The sequence below is a fragment of the Dendroctonus ponderosae genome, unplaced genomic scaffold, assembly GCF_020466585.1.
Source record: "Dendroctonus ponderosae isolate FM_Combo_2020 unplaced genomic scaffold, Dpon_F_20191213v2 Dpon_F_20191213_1, whole genome shotgun sequence".
NCBI classification, from domain to species: Eukaryota; Metazoa; Arthropoda; class Insecta; order Coleoptera; family Curculionidae; genus Dendroctonus; species Dendroctonus ponderosae.
The window spans coordinates 59533397-59547429 of NW_026017110.1; the positions used below are offsets into that span (position 1 = coordinate 59533397).

Below are 14033 nucleotides of genomic sequence, written 5' to 3' on the forward strand. Positions count from 1 at the left end.
CCAGTGTGGACTTACGGCTTACAGCTCTGGGGTTGTGCTAGCAAGAGTAACATCCTAATTATCCAGAGATTCCAGAATAAAGTACTGAGAAACATTCTTAATGCGCCTTGGTACATCAGGAATAGTGATATTCATCGAGACCTTCAGATGGATACTGTTGCCCAGACTATCTCGAGATTTGCAAGGAGTCACGAACAACGGCTTCATCAACACGTGAATGTCGAGGCGATTCAGCTCCTCGACAATACCAACCTGACAAGAAAACTCAAGAGGGTAAAGCCTTTTGAGCTATGTGAGTGACTATGTCAGTGCAGAAGCAGAACATTGTGCGGTTTTCTGCTACCGGTAATTAATGTAGCTATGTCACTAGACCACCAGACTCTAAGGTACACTAGTGAGTAGGACCTTAGTTTGAAATTTTATCCATAGTTAAGTTAGGTTAGAACTGAATTACTCATTGATCAACTTTGATCAGATCGTAATGATAGTAAATGTCCTACGGGGAATTTAATTTAAAAAAAATGAAATTTCAATTATAATTTGGAATGGCACTCAGGTTTTGTCCTTTTTGGACACTCGTGTAAGATACTGATTTTTTGTGGTCCTAGAAATGAGACCCGAGTCCCAATATCTTCAATTCAGTCAAAACTACGATTCCACTGTCTTCAGCAACATTTCCCAGCATTTCTTCAATTCAATGCTCAGCTCTTAAGAAAAATCGCAGAAATCAGTAATTGCAGTTCTCCTTGAAGCCGTTTTTTTTCTCAAAAGCTTAATTCGTTTTAAAGCCCACATATTTAATGTGAATATAAAACCAACAGTTCCAATATTTCCAATCGCACACACAATTCAATCGAGAAGCCACGACTAATATTTTCCACCGAAAGCTCATTAAAGAGCAACTATGGCCTCAACGGTTGATGCAATTAGAAAATTTACTTATTCATTACTGGATTTTCCCAACATAAATATTACCCGAAACAGGAATGGTAGTTGTGACCAAACTGACAGGAAACTTTGAAAAGGGAGATATTGGGGATCGGTCGTTTGGTCGTTTTTCCTGCCAACCAGAAAAAACTTGGAAGTTTCATTAAAGACCCCAAAAAACCGATCATTCACATCTTCCACTTTTCAAAATTTCCAAACAGTTCCAAAACTACCATTCCCCTTTCTTTGGCAACATGAAGGTTTTTCATCACATTTCCCACCATTTCTTCAACGCTCAGGTCTTTCACCACTAATTGAATATCAATAAAAATTACTTCACAAGGCCCCTTATTTGTTGTTATATTTAGCGTGACCATAAAACCAATAGCTCCAATATTTCAAAATTCGATACAGCGTTATTAAATAAATAAGCTAATAAACCGGCTAAATAGAAAGCTTTTGAAAAAGTTGGAACAATGTATACTCAAATCTGGTTGCTACGAAATTAAAAACTGATAAATAAAAAAAAACGTCAATACTAATGTTACCATTGATTATCAGAATACTTAATAACGTGTGCCCATCTAAAAATATGTGTGGTTAAACTCATATAAATTATAGGGCTTTTCCCATTACCAAAATCAGGACATCGAGCATGTTCGAGGAGAAAGTGTTCCTTTTATTTTGTGGGTAATAGTGATATTGAAGCTAATTTCTGGGAAGATTTGAACAGTGGAAATATTCATTAGATGGAATTCGAAGGCAACAAACCCACGAAATCCACATCAGACAAACCATCTATTTCTATGGGCCTTGCTTACAATATCGCGTCAATCTCAAATAACCACAATCAACATAAAGCAACGAATACGTTTAGATCTGCATTATGGGCGATATGATTTTCCATTCAGATGTGGTCTCGAACAATGCATATACATATTTTGAATAGAGTTTGAACCATTCGCTTGGCAATAACAGGAAATATTTGTATTTTCTCCAGAATAAAAAGTTATTTATATGGAAGCTGGTTAAATTTATTTTATAGTTGCAAACAAGTTAAGATATAAGCTACTAATGAATATTTTTAATAGCCGTCGCTCAAGTTAAATATAATTCCTTCCGCAAAATGTATAAAAATAATTTCATCAACTGAATCAGGACAACTGGGAGTTAACACTAATTTCGCTACCGTATGCTGAATGGTTCTGTCCTTTAGGAAAACTTCCACGTATTCCAAAAAAGGGAGCATTTGAGCATAAAAGTAGTGCACTGGACTGGACCCTTATTTTACTTACTGTTTGTTTTTCTTTTTAGCTGTATTGCATTCTTTTATACAAGGTTACAAAAATGTAGCAACTTTATTTCGCAATTTGCGATCCAAATAGAATATTAACTGAACAAGTATAAGTAATCGTTCTCAAACATTGAACACTGAAAATGAGCTACTGTTATGGAGTTTGATTGAAAATAGGGAGAATTGAATTATGAATAATTTTAATTTGTTTCGTCGATCTTCAATAATTTCCTCTAAACTGTAAAGCGCGAGTGATGAATGCCTAAGCTGCATTTTAACACGTTTCCTTAAGACTGCTAAACCATAATTATAATTTTAACCCGAATGGCCCTTTAAAACGAATCCCCACTTTTACATGGCTTTTTACACTTAAAAGGGAACGTGAAAGTTTTGAAAACCAGCGACAGCAGTTGTACGCCGTAACGAAATTACTGTTAACTTCCGCTACAGTCGGGTTCATAGTAAATCGCGATTTCTTAAATCAGTCTGATTGCAGTCGGCAAAGGCAGCTCTTTCCGTCATCTTGTGCCGCCCCGTTACTTTTATAACTACTTGCCAAGACAATGTAATTAAATGGCATCCATTTGTAATTTTGGGGCGGCGTGAGGAGAATGTAAACGGCCGAACATGGAGAAGGTGTGACTGCGCTGCCACCAAGAAATTGCCCCATCGGCCCTTGATAAAAACAACCAGCCAATACTCCTGCAAGAATAATTATTCCCAATCGCGACCATCCAGCGAATTACCATCATCTTCAATTTAATTAATTTCACTTTAACGCTCCGGAAGTGCATCGAACAAATTATCTGTTCCAAAGGCGTAAAATGTGACAAAATTTCCTTGAAATTTTCATCTGGTGTTGAAAGAAATATTAGCTGCAAAATGAGAAATTATGCGTAGGGGAGTTTGCTTCGATGACTCTGCAGGAATGTGTTGAACTACAAAAGATCCAAAGAAGTGTACCTTAAAGTATCAAAGCTGGCTGATAAACTCGTGATAAAAATAACAGAGAATTTTAAAATTTGAGCAAGCTGAAATATTGAATATATGGCTGGATAAAGAGTGTCAAACAGTAAAAATGAGTAAACGTTACAAGAAATGAAGGTTCAGTATGGACAATCAAGGAAGATCCCCTAACAGAATAGTGCATATTTGACGATTTCGATCAAACTTGCCTCGATAAGGTATTAAGAAGTCGGAAAGTTGCCTTGAAGTTTACATTAGCTTTCTTAATATTTCATAATATTAATGTTGAGCGAAAAGTCCGATTGTAGTGCATGAGTGTGACAAAAATAAGTGCAGTTTCCATCTCCAGTTTTGTCGGACATAGAGTGTCTCCGATTGCAGAATCGTACATACATCGGAAAACCCTGATAAATGCCCGGAATTAATACCAGCGATGATTAATGAACGGGGCGACCGATCAGGAACTGGTGCAGTTATAGATTACCATACCGGGTACACATTTACTTTGCAACGATACCCGGTTTTTATTGGTAACAATGTACTATTTCCGTACAGCTTTCACAGCTTGTTGGTAGCTGTGAAAATTAACAAAGTCTTATTTTGGAATTTTCGATGTTGCAGGGTTTTTAGACCCATACAGTGTGATCCTCGTATACGGATGATGCAGAAGGGAGGATATTAAATTAGTTCCACAAAAGAAACACTTTCCGGCATTAGCAAAGCCATTACGGAGTGCGTTGGTTGTATTCCTTTGTTGAAAGACAAAATTAGGAGCAGATAAAGAATAACCCAAGCCTGTTTACTAAACAAACAAAAAATAATGTTAATAAGGGTCTCTCCCGTTCTGTCTAGAAATTGTTTGCAGTCGGGCTCACCCCGTTGGGACTTCCTGGATCCCATGAGATCACGTTGATAAGCAGGGCTTTTAAATACTCCAGACCGCAACGCTTCAGGATAACAATACACTTCTGACTTATAAATGTCACCGAAGGGATTATATAAATTGATGTCTAAGAACAGTGGAATTAATTTTAGTCGCCTATTCGGATATTTGCCAAATACCGTTTTGGGATCGTGAGTCATTCCGTAACTATGCCCTCCCTCTCATTATATAATCCACTGCTAAGTTCTCCTATTATCAAGACAAAAACATCAACCAAATATTCGCATTTACAATATTACGGTTTCAGCATGAATGAATCGACCGACAAATCTGTTTTGATTTACGGGACCGAATTGTGTTTTGCAGAATGTTCTCCTTCTGGCTGATGGAGCGTATTAACCCATTTCAATTACAAAGACTGTGTTTCCTGTCCAATTCCATATTCCGAGCTTAATCCTTAAAATTAAAAGGTTTTTGGCCAGCTTGATTGTTGTTTAACAAGTCACATGTTCGCTTCTAACCAGATAAATGGAGGAAATGAACCTCTACTTCTTGACGAATGTATATTATGAGGTTTTATTCCATTCCCCTGAACACTTGATGTACATTTGCTGGAACTTGACAACCATTTATAGGCATATTACCTTTAAACGTTACCAGATACCCAACTTCTTGCCTTGCTGCTATGTTATATAAAAATTGAATATGTCCAAAATATTATTTTTTGGAAATATTGACTAATTCTACTAAGCTCCGTGCCTCTCAGGCACGGCAGGGTGTGGATAATTTAATTTGGGCTTTTAAAGTGAATGGTAATTAGATGCAATCAAAATAGAGCATGTAGAAGGGCAATTTATTACCTACGGGGTGATATAATATTGGGATGGCATTTTACTTATCTGGACCCGTAACGGTAGCGAGCGCTAAATAATGATGAAAAATGTTTTAATTATGCATTCCCATAATATTACAAATTTAAGGCAAAAATTTGTGAACAGTTATCGCCCAAACTAATAATAAATCAACATTTTTATAGTCCACAGCTTTTATTAAAAGCCATTAGTTTGGTGGCCTGTATTTCTGCCCTCGGATACTCGGATATCAGAATGGGAGTGTGGATTTACGGGGAGCAAATGAGTAAATATCTCTGCACGATGGATGTCATGCCACATTTTACTCTACTTTTTATTGGTGTTCTACTTTTCGTCTGTTTAAATTCTTGAATTTTTAACGAGACATGCATGATTGTGGAAACTATATGAGGCAATCATCCTTAACGCTTCGAAGATCTGATATTACTGACAAAGTATATGGTGTTAAAACAATGTGAGCGCACTTCTCTCAGCCACAAACAAGGGGAATGTATTGGCAGCATCCTGTCTCAGTCAAAATGCTCGTTCATCTTATCGCCAATAACGTATTCCTTTATTTGAAGATAGCTTACGGCAGCAGAATTGATTTCTAGTAAATCTCTCGACCGACCCTATGCAATAGTACAGTCAAATTTAAATACTCAATTTATTATTCGCATCCTCGGTCCATTTCAAATTAATTTCTTATTTTTACTTGCAAACCTTGTGGAATTTTAATCAATTTTATTTCAAATTAATGCAGATAACTATAATGTTTTTCACCAATAAGTGGCACAGACGTATTTAAGTGAATGTAGTCCAGTTTTCTGGTGTTAAAAGTGAAACACAGTGAATGGTCGAGCACCCTTACAAAACGACCTCTTTCCAAACGCCGCTGCCCAAACATTAATTATTATTCCCGAGCCATAAATGTTTTCCGTTTTATCTCGAATGAACACATTTTTCGATCTCGCGACGAGAGCTCCTATTATTCTTTTTACAAAAATTTGTTCCTAAATAATTGTCTCTCTCAAGGGAGCTACGCTTCGGACAAGAAAATCACTTCCTATAGGAACACAGGGTGAAACTGAGTTGAAAATTAATATCGCCTTGTTTACACGCTGTGTGCCCATCCAAAACAAATTAAATACATACAATTCCTGAAATCCTAAACGGTGGTTTATGGAAAATTAATAGATAATGGGTGTGTTAAAAACCCTTAAATAATTTCATAAGCACTTGATGTTCGAGCATTTATCAATGAACAGCAATTATGACTCTGAAATGTCGGCTCGATGTCTCACTTGATTGACAGCTATTCTATTTGCTCAGCAAAGCCGGCAACTATTCAGCACCATGATTTAATGGTTAACATAATGCTCGGAAACAAATCGACCTAAATTATTCAGAATTTTTTTGTTTGAAAAAAAATTCGAGTATATAGAACATTACTGAATAATCCTTTTACCTCAGCTAATTCGTTTTTTACCCAAACTCACCTCAATCTGAAAGCACTTTACTCTCAATCTCCCTTTATTATTCATTTATTGCGCCATGTCTAATAAATTTTGAAAATTCGGTACTCGCCCTCAAAATGGGGGCTGCAATGATATTTCAAGTATCAGCAAACATCAATTAATTCATGACATTAAACACTGAAACTCGGAAATCAACTTACCCGAAGCGGCAAGTTTAAAATTAACTGAAACTTTTGAATTGTTTACAAATTAACTAATAAAACTAATTGTTGCAATGTAAAAGCAATTTTAAAATTCCCAGTTCCCCATAAAGCTAATGAAGCTTTATTTAACTAATGACACAGAAACAGGGAGAAACTTTTAAAGATTGCATTTACGACTACAATTTACGAATTCCAACTTGCATTTTGGAACAAAGTATATTTCTATCGTTGGAGTATTTGGATAATATTTGGTGGCAAATGGTTTTTAATAAACAACCATGATGAATAAACATTATTCGCTTTCAGAGTAAGTGAAGTAGTTGACTTTTTGCGGAATGTAACAGTGGTAATTTCCTTATCAATAATGCTCAGAAATGCAAATATTTAATCCGATAGTAATGGAGCGATTATACGTGAGGTCTTATTTCTGAGGTGCCGTTTCTTCATAACCTGTTACACCTACTTAAGTGATTACCTCTCCTCAAACTGAATACATAATTCAGTTGTAAAGGATTAACGTGAAGTTGTGGGAGTTCAAATACATAAAACTTTAGTGCCCCTTATAGGCTTTCCTGATAAGTTCCGCTGATTAGGTAACGAAACTAATGGTTGATAAAGTCATCGTACTTTGTAATTGGTGTTTATATGGAAATATTCTGGGCGTCCATTAAGATTTTACATTTTCATATTAGACCTTGGGTTCAAAACATCAAACAACATAAAGGATGCCGTGAGTCAAGTAGATGTTGTATCTGAACATTTTGGATTTTTAATCAATTTAATTAGTGAGTCAAGTCTGAAGTATTTCTTTCTGTTTTAAGCTTCACATTTCATCGATAGGATATTGAAAACTGATGCGCCACTGCTCGAAGTCTATTTCGGACATTTTTCAACACTTTGGCACCTCCGGAATCAACGTCTAGGCAGTATATCACATGAAGAAAAAAAATTAAATACTCGGACAAAGCAATATGAACGATGTTACAGGCGTTGGTACGCTGGCGCTATTGGCTGATACTTTTTGCACTTCTTTGCGCTCAGTTGCCGTTAAACTACCGCATTTTCAGTGTAATAGCTTACTTTCCGCTTTTGCTAAGCACGCACGCAGATGGTCCATGCTGTTACTACGAAATCGTGCCGGCCATCTGACACATCCAACAGTTTCCTTATCCAAATCAATCGCTGCATTACTCCTCAATAGATATTTCGTGATTTAAGAAAAATCTTCACTCGCCCCCTAATGGAAAAATCGTATTGTTTCACTGCAGAAGAATGGCTAGTTTCCACACGCAACTGAAATATTTGAACCTTTGAATAAACAAACACGTTGGAGCCGATTGAAAACAAAAAGTGAATATTAAATATTGTCGACTGTTAAAGCGAATTAGCCACATTTATTTCAATCAACTTAAAAATCAATCTAAAACTCCATTTGCGACATCCGCATAACTATTAAAGAAAACACAATAGGATTCATTTAGAAAGTGTACTGAAATGTTCATCAAAAACTGAAGATTTAGGTATAGATAGTCTCTACTACGCTTTTAAGGCGTAACTATCTTTTTCGGCTAGCCGCTCTTTATTACAATTAGAAGACATTTATCAAAGTGGATTGCCTGACATAATAAATCCGATTAAACGTTATGTGGTGCTTTACATCTACTAAAAACTGCTTCAATAATCAAATACATATTTGACATACGCTTTTGATGCGATGTAATTAATCGTTATAACCGTATATAATTGTAAATGAACGTGATTTGGAAAGCTAAACAACGGCATTAGGGGCGAACGAAAATGATGGGAAGTAATCCTATTGACGATTATGAAATAGCTTGTATTTTGATTCAATAATATACTTATACTAGGCGAAATGTGAAAATGTGCAGTCAATAATGTAACTAGAATTAAATTGAGTTGAGTATCGGAATTTGTTTGGAAAGTACTTCGCGACAACCAGTATCTTGGAAAAAGTCCTGCAGAAAGCAATTAAATTACGGGCCTCAGTAACTTTGCAAGAATTTTGATAAAACTACCGCGACACTGTTCTTCTTTAGCATTAGGAAAACACAAAAAGATAATCGGTGCCTTAATTTCTTTAACAGCTTGCAAGTTGCTATAAAAATAATTTACTTGGCTTGGGAATTTTTTAAGAAAACGGAGCGCGTCATGTTCCACCTTAATTGTTTTGTTGTACACCACCTTGTTCTTTGGAATGACAATAAAATACATTAACAAATAGCTCAGTAAGGCGTTATAGAGTATTCCATATAAATTCCAAACAGATGTGAGTTGGAGGATAAACGCGCAAACTGAGGGAATATTCAATTCTACTGCAACTTTCATTCACCCAAACCTTCTCTGCTGATCCACACCAAAAACACTCAGATTCAAGAAACAATTGATATAATTTGACTAGAAATAAAAATCCATCCAATGCCTCCAGCCTATGCTGGAAAACGCTACTACATATTTAGCGACAATAAAACATAAAAAATCTGCCATTCTGAATGGGAAAATAGACATGAGGGGTTTATCGATGTTTAGAAGAGTTATGGCCTACTGGTTCACACTTAAATGGAAGATATATTGCTTTAAATGTTGGCTAATGCTCGTTTGCGATAATTTTAATGCATGCCAGAGGTATCAGTCTTGTGAAGAAGAATTAAGGACCTTAGAGAAGCAATTCACATTCTTGCACTTAGTAAATGCGGCGATTTTTTGAATCAGTATTTAGTTGCTAAATATGTAATCCATAAATTAAAAAACCCGCTTTGACGCCCAAATGCACAAATCACTTAAAATTATGATAAAATATAATAAGGGAAATGTAGATAAATCCTGCCAATATAAATCCCCCTTATTTTATAGCATATCCGAACGAAAATAAATCAGAAAAGGAGTTGAATAAGCAAACCTGCTCCCTTTCTTCTAACTAGTTGCAACTTTTTGCCCCGAAGTCCATTTCAAACAGTTTTCACGCTTGTACTTATCTGAGTTCCTCATTTAAATAAAATAATATTTATTTGAATCTTAATCGAATAATAGTATATTTCCATGACTATCAGCAATCTGCATGGGGCGATTGTTCAATAGTTAATGAACCTTGTCTATGAAGACAAGAATAACCACTTGACCATTAACAAACGCGACGAAAAGGAAGTGGTTAAAGATAATGAGTTAAGAGCGTTTATATATTTTACAGTTTAATGTTTATTTTCATACCTTAGCTGAAGATATTAACAGTCCTTAAGTGGAAAAGCTACAAATTCTCCTAAATAAGACAGGCCAATATTTTAACGATCAATGTATAAAATACCCGCAGATAGTATATAGTATACGTGCTCAATATGTCCGTGTCAAAGGCTAAACCCAACACTGGATTAATAAAATGTTAGACTGCGAGATGTGGAAAATATTTGACAAAAAGGGTGCATCGCCATTAATCTTGTATAGGGACAAAGAGAACGTGTGATCAAACTTATTTGATAGTGCAACAATTTTTAGGAGAAAGCACTCGAAAATATTAATTTTCTTGTCTGAGATTTGTTATGAATCCCAATTAATTTTCAATTAGAATCATGATTCCCCAATCTGAGCCTGGAAATAGCCACTAAGCAGACATATTTTTGATAATTAGATCTAAACCCTGACTACTAGAATTCGGAGTAATTAGAGAATGCATTTTCACAGCTTTCTTTATTTATAATAAAAAATGACCGAATTATACAAACTTTTGCAGGATTTCCCTAATAGCATTTCTTGAGAAAATCGCGAAAGAATGCTAGTCATCGGGCATTCACTTGATGCATCGTCTGTTTCCGCCAGCTCGGCTCAATTTTAAAGAACAGACATTAAAAGCTAATTCGCCTGTAATATGCCCAAATAGTTTTAGGATTCCTATGTAAAATTCAATTACGGCACTTAATAAACTGTGAACCTCATCTGAAGTAAACTCTTCTATAGAAATGTTGCTTTAAATTATCCTTTTTCTGCCGAAACAGATAATAAAAGCAGAACAATAGAGATCAGTTAAGTCGAGTTTTAAGATGGTTGTGGAACGTGATGACAATATTTGCTGGAATGTCACACACTATAAGTAAACATATAAAGAGCCCCAAGATAAGGTTTGACAAGTTCGACGATTGATCTCCTTTAAAAAATTATCTTTCGAACGTGCAAACAGCTTTGTTCTCTGTGTAGAGTACCAAGTAAACAATTTATAAATGCCAAGATAAACGCCTTTCATAAATTCAGAAACGCGCTGACTGGCAAGAATGCCGCTGTTAGGAAAATATTTGTACTTCTAATAGGTATCTAGCTTGTTTTTGTTTTCAATGGTTCAAGCAGTTAATATTGTTACTTTAGTTTTAAATCATTGACTAATTTATTTTACATGTTTTCAATCTAAACTTATATATGCTTTTTTTTCAAAATAACTGGATCTTGCAGATTAAGAAGAAGCTCTTGTTATTGAGTTTTCAAGTCCATATGTTTTCTTAATTTTTTTGCCAGCCTCAATAGCTTGTTAAAAGAAATTCTATTGTCAACGCTAAACCCAAGTAATAAGGCTTGAAACATCGCTTCCTCAATTAATTAAAATTGATTTTCTATGCGTCCCCAAGAACATCAGCTTCTAAACGCGATTAACCACATATAAAGCACCAAGTAAATTTCGAGTTGTTCCTAGATAAGAGTCCACAGTTTCCCCAATTAGAACGGCGGTTAAAGAGGAAAACACAGAAAAAGTAGCTGTTAATGGAAAGAGTGTTCTTCAAGGAATTACGGCCTGACATATTGCGCAAACTAACAATTTTAGTCCAGATTATGTTAAGAACAATGGTGGGTTTTCATCTGGTGAAGTGGCTGTAAGAGAAGATGCCATCTAATAAGCAAGGAAAAGAAAAAAGATAAATGGAGGATTATCAAAAAAATTCTTCTCATAATTTCGACCTGAAACCAGCAATATGAATTACTTTATTTAACATTTGCGATTTTGTTTCATAAGGCTAACAAACGATTCGGTGATATGCGCGGATTGACCCTATATATCAGCTTTACAAATCGTTAGTCACATGTCTCTCTTTGATATTTCACCCTTTTAATACTACAAGTGACGCGTTATTGTGAATTATGTATATGGCTTATATGTTTGCCTTTTATCTTCAACATTCGAGGGTGAAATATCTAATATTAGCTAATTTAATGTTTCTGCTGAAGCCTTTCTGATACCAGGGATAATTATGAGTTAAATATTTCAAATCAGTCTCAATACATTATGCTACACACAATTAACGCGCATAATTAACTCATTTGACTTTATAACACGCGAAATAAAATGTAGTTTATGAACGAAAACGGAATATAAATGCGTTATAAAAGTCTTCAAATCAAACTTTCCAGGCCAATTCGTCCACATAAAAACTTGCAGTAACGCACACCGTTGAACAGACAGCCAGTTTTCATCCTCACAATATAAACTTCATTAACGATGTGAGCAATATCCTCATAATATATGTCACAAACTCAAATATTTACCTTAATTTAATACAATAAACACCACAATGTTTGTGCTTGTTTAGCCCTCAATTATCCGTTATTATTTATGGCATTAGCCAGTTAATTTCCGAATATCACCATCTCGATTCGGAACAAGAGAAACTAACAGCGAACTATTTTAAATTGTAATTCTGAGCAATATTGTTTTTGCAAATTGTTTTTTGGCGCTTGAAATAATTGTTGTAAAACTATTTAGATTGCGTTCGGGACTGTATATACAAGGTGATTTCGAGAAATTGTTCAATGCAACAAAAGAAGAGACGTGAATGGATAAATCCGCAAGGAGTTAGGGCGTGATAGTGCTTTAAATTAGAAAATGTTATGTTTAAAATATGCATTCTTCAGTTTTAGCTCTGTTTTCACTGTTCCCATTACAAGAAATCAAAACGTATTAGATCGGGTGAGCTGAAGAGCCATGAAACTGGACCATCAGTGCTATGGACTCGTATTCTTACTCAAATTGATCAAACTTCAATGAATAAATAAATGTGAGTTCGCGTTAGATGAGCGACGATAATCTTACTAAACAATTGCGGATTTTGAGACACTTTTTTACGAAAGCGGAATTTTAATCCATTTTCGGAACGATTGGTTTTTAATGTCGTCAAAAATCATACATCTGCTAACTGAAATTAAATAAATATAATACGTTCTGACTACATTCATTGAACTCAACTGCATCGATTTCTGAATCACGATTATCTTAAAACCCAGTGCTGCTTGGTTCAATTTTTCGGTCGTTAGTATTTTTCTAATACGCCGGAATGGAAAGTTCTAAAGCGAATCAAAGTTTAATGGTCATTAGAGTGATGCGCCGAATAAATTCTATCATTCACCTTAAACTAACTTTAAACATGTAAGAGTGGCAAAATTTAAACAGTCAAACAGAAAAAGTTAAATTGACTTTAAAAATCTTTTAGAACACCCCAAAAATCCCGATATTCTTAAAGTTTTGCAGTAAATATATGTTTAAGTTGTTTTTGATTTAAGAAACGACGTCTAAAAAAACTTTTATTTAACAAGGATACTTTTTGAACAAAAAAGGAATTTAGAAGCCACTTTTTGTCGAACTACTTTTACTTCTTTTAGCAAAGTCATTTAAAAGTTTTCGAAGTGTTTGATACAGTAATTTCGAAATTTATGCCTGAGCTATCACGTACCTTCAGGTGCTTTGTAATTTATTTATTGCCGGCTTAATAACACAAAATGGGTCAATAAAAAATAATCTTGCCATTGGTAGGAATGTTTCAGCATGAAGGAGGTCTTCAAAAATATTAAAGCCGTTTCCTGGATGTAAAACTTTCGCATTTAGCAAATTAATATACTCCATTCCCTAATATCTGGAACGCCTCACAAGCTAAATGTTGGTTTTGCTAAGTTTTCAACTATGGCAATAAGATTCAGTTAACATAACTACTTAAAACCCCACACTCTAAATAACAGTTATCTTCGACTTCATAAACGCGCGCTTAATTTATTTATTTTTACTGTTAGAGCAGTAGATGATTACAGAGATAATTCCGCACATGCTAAGTATCAGAAAAGTTCTCACTCACCCGAAACTTGACAAAATCTGTTGGCATATGAATTCTTCAATAAGGCTTTGTCGCTGACCTGTTAGGGAAATTATGCATATTTTCTCAATAGAATTTGAAAGTTTTTAGAATATTTTATATGAAATTGGCAATGGAAATTGGAGTAAGTTTTTCGATTTGATAAAGGTTTTGTTTGTGCGAAGTGGACGTGATTTTTATAATACTAATATAAGGTTAAAATTTTGGAATGGTCATGTCATGAGGAAGAAATCCTAGGAAAACATAAAATTTTAAAATGCGTTGTTGAGTTATGCTTTTTCCAAATTATTTTTTGATT

At 34.9% G+C, this 14033-nt stretch overlaps 1 protein-coding gene across 2 annotated transcripts in view; it reads right to left on the minus strand.

Moving 5' to 3' along the window:
- LOC109532851 (lachesin) overlaps positions 1-13776 on the minus strand; it is a 61084-nt gene extending 47308 nt beyond the window's left edge. For both annotated transcript variants that reach the window (XM_019897917.2, XM_048670765.1), the window contains exon 1: positions 13718-13776. The gene's annotated coding sequence lies outside the window, so the exon portion shown is untranslated. The remainder of the gene's footprint in view (positions 1-13717) is intronic.
- Positions 13777-14033: the final 257 nt, after the last annotated feature.